The 3376-nt window shown below is 47.7% G+C and overlaps 1 long non-coding RNA gene across 1 annotated transcript; it reads right to left on the bottom strand.

The window, feature by feature from the left end:
- Positions 1-1409: 1409 nt before the first annotated feature.
- LOC121170785 lies at positions 1410-2039 on the bottom strand. Its single transcript, XR_005886054.1, has 3 exons — positions 1955-2039; positions 1760-1801; positions 1410-1655 (listed from the first exon to the last, which is right to left on the bottom strand). It is a non-coding gene; the product is annotated as an uncharacterized LOC121170785 (long non-coding RNA).
- Positions 2040-3376: the final 1337 nt, after the last annotated feature.

Below are 3376 nucleotides of genomic sequence, written 5' to 3' on the forward strand. Positions count from 1 at the left end.
AGAAAACAATGACAGTACAAATCTGGATGAATGGAGAACTGAGGTCGACCATGTCAGCCAATGGGCATTGGGAGGGTTGCCTCACCCTTGGATCGGCAAAATCGACAGCATTTCAGAACTATCCAAACCACTTGATTAGAACATGCACTACAGAGGGACCCTGGGTTGATACTGGGTGGCGGTTCCCCATTCCTGGGTACTGGGACATTTGGGAGGCTGGGTGTGGCTTCACCCTTTATCTCCCCCTTCCCCCAGAGACAAAAAGAAATAGAGAATTTGGAAACAATTATTTCACCCACTTCTCCCTAACCCTCAATCTTTCCCACCTTGGTCAACCATATAATCATCAAAAATAATAAGTAAATATTAAACATATACACAAGTTAATATCAAAGTGTTAGACCATTGTTATCACTGTGTAAGACCAGCAGTGTAGAAGGTCTGTTTACACCAGCATCATCTCAAGTGAATGATGCGTTGTACTTTCATACCATGGCTACCAAGTCATTGAGAGGAAGGTTTCAGTCCTATGATAGCCTTAAGGATCCACCATCATTCATGCAGTCTATCACTGACAACAAAGTCAATTCCAGTGCCCATGACCGTATCCTCCTTTGTCTGCTTGGTCTACCAAACACACAATGTATCAGGAATGGCAGCTAGCAGAAGCCATACTCATGTAACCCAAACATCCATCTGTCCTTCTTTGTCTCAGACCCACCCACCCTGCTCTAGACCCTGATTAAAAGAAGAAAGCCACACCAAGTGTCACGCAGGGTGAAATCAGAACAAGGAGCACAGACAAGTCTCAAGAGACCTTGAAGAGAAGTCTGCAAAAGGGAGCTGAGACTCCCAAACCTCATGTGCTGGAACACTGTGTCACAGAGTGATTGCATATTATTTAAAGGGACCATCAAGAACACGCAGACCCATCATTCACACTTTCCTTGGACACTGGCCATTTCCAAACACCAGAGAACCAGCTGATTGGTTAAGATTTGGAAAAGTGGAAGCCTGGATCATCAGACTACCCACTCTAGCCGCTGGGGGATATAATTCCCTGAGTTGGTCCGAAGGCACCAGAAGACTCATGTCCCCCACTCACATGGAGATGAACCTGCTCTTTTCTCCTGTGTGTTCTATACCTGCCCTTTTGCTCTACCACCCATTGGGATATGTCCCTGCCTCCATTTTTCCACTGAAACTCAGCATCTGGTAAGTGGCTTTGAGAGGGAAAAACTGAGGAGGAACTAAGGATGATACAAAACTTCTAAATTAAACTGTGTCCATGTACACAGTGCCACTAGAGAGACACTTAAGCCATGCTGGACAAGCAGGAAGATAAGGCCAAGATTACAACAGTACACCACATAAACTGCAATTCAAAGATAACTTTATTGTGGTACAAACTAAACAGAGGAACTGATTTTAACATTCTCTGACACAGGGCAGTTCCTCAAACCCCAGAGAGGGCAGAGCACAGAACATGACAGGTATTTTAATTTGAAACTGCAAGTGAACTGGGGCGGGAAAGGAGACAAATGCAGGGACAGAGGAAGCTGTGGCTGGGAAGAAACTGGAGGGCAGTAGCTGGGCCACACATCCTGGGCTCCAATGTAGCAGCTGCCTGTGCGGTAGAAGATGCTGGATTCCACCTGTGAAGCAGAGCAGTCAGGACAAGGATATACCTGCAAGGCCTGCCCACATGCCTCCTAAATGCCAGGGTTGTGGCAAGGGGTGTGCAATGTACGACACTCACGTTACAGCCTCTGAAACTTCTCAGTGAGGGAACTCATGGCCTCTGAAACAGACACACAACACAGCCCTTCAGATGTTAGCCTGTGGAAACCTGGTCCCATGCCCCCAAGGAGGAGGGAAAGGACCACCTGGCCCTGCCACCTACAACCCCTCCAGCCCATCCACACAGCCTGGGGCAGACCCACCCATCTATCACCTGAGTTCCTTGCAGAGACATCTTCTAAATGGGAACAAAACAGACCAGTCGTTCTCAAATGTCGGGTCATACCAGGACCATTTAGCATATTCAAAAGTAAGTCAACACAGGAAAAGCCACATACATCACAGCAAGCAGCACTTCAGGGAAACACATGCAATAGCTCTAAGCATGCTAAAGAAGGAGGTCTCTGGAACTCTTGGGCAAAGTGCGCCCGTAGCTCAGACCATGCGTTTCCTCTTATGCTCGCCCTAGCTATAAATGCACACAAGGCTCCAGAGCCAGGCTCGCTTGGTTCTCCTCCCCACAGAAAAAATGACGGTAGCAGTGGTGCTGCCCGCACCTGCAACCTAGCCACACTCCACACCCTGCCACCAGCATCAAGACTGTTTCTTCTGCTTTAACCCTAGCCCCAGGTCAGTCCAGGATGTGTCTTACCTAGTTGCTCTCTTAGATCATCTACTTCTTTCTGTGGTGAAACACGAAAAAGTAGCAGTCACCAAAAAAAAAGAGAAATGATGAGTATATTATGCCTCCCCACCTCTAAGCACACCCCCTTGTCCTTACACCTGGCACCTGCCACAGCCCAGAGGCCATATTGGCTTGGGATTCTAAATGGAAAGGAGTCACACTCTGTATTGTGTAGGGTAATGAGCAGGAGACACAGGAGTCAGTCTGATCTGGATATGGATTCCCACCCTCTGTCCCCATTTGTTAGGCCCGCATTTCTAGGAGACAGACAGCATTACCTGAGGATAACTCTTGATTCCAGACTGTGTTTGGGTCCTCCTTACTCTCGGATGATAGACAGATGATCCCCTGTTGCCTGAAAGAGAATGCAAAAACCAGCTTCCCAGTCTGGGAATGAGGTAGAAGGTCTGGCAGGGTCTAACACTAGTTACTGCTAACAGTAACTTGTTACTGCTCTGCCCTCTCCCTGGACCTGCCTTCCCAGTCCCTCACTGGCAACAGCCCCCTAGGATGGTGAATTTGGGTCGTTAACAGAACAGTACTCACAGCCAGCTCTTGGCAAGAGCCATCTGGTTGTGCAGGGCTTAACAGAAAAAGCTCTGTTCCATTGATCATCTGTTTTTGGTTTTGCAACAATTACCAACTTACAGGCCATACTCAGAGGATGGTGTAACTTAAGGCCAGCTCTATTAACACCCAATTTCCTATGAGAGAGCTACCTACACAGGCAGGGAAATGGCACCAACGCTGAGACCCCCAAAAAGACAGAATCTGAGGTTTCCCTCCTTGATCTCTCTCTCTGCTGCACTCAAATCAAACCCACTGGACTCACCAGACAGTGCCAGGTCCGTGGTCATGATACCTCTCTGGCTCCGGGACAAAGATTTTGAGTTTTTTGGAACTTGAAGATTTCGAATGTTTTGGTATATTCTGCTGAATTCTCCACGACGT

The sequence above is a fragment of the Ochotona curzoniae genome, unplaced genomic scaffold (assembly GCF_017591425.1).
Source record: "Ochotona curzoniae isolate NIBS_2020 unplaced genomic scaffold, NIBS_Ocur_1.0 contig_1274, whole genome shotgun sequence".
NCBI lineage: Eukaryota > Metazoa > Chordata > Mammalia > Lagomorpha > Ochotonidae > Ochotona > Ochotona curzoniae.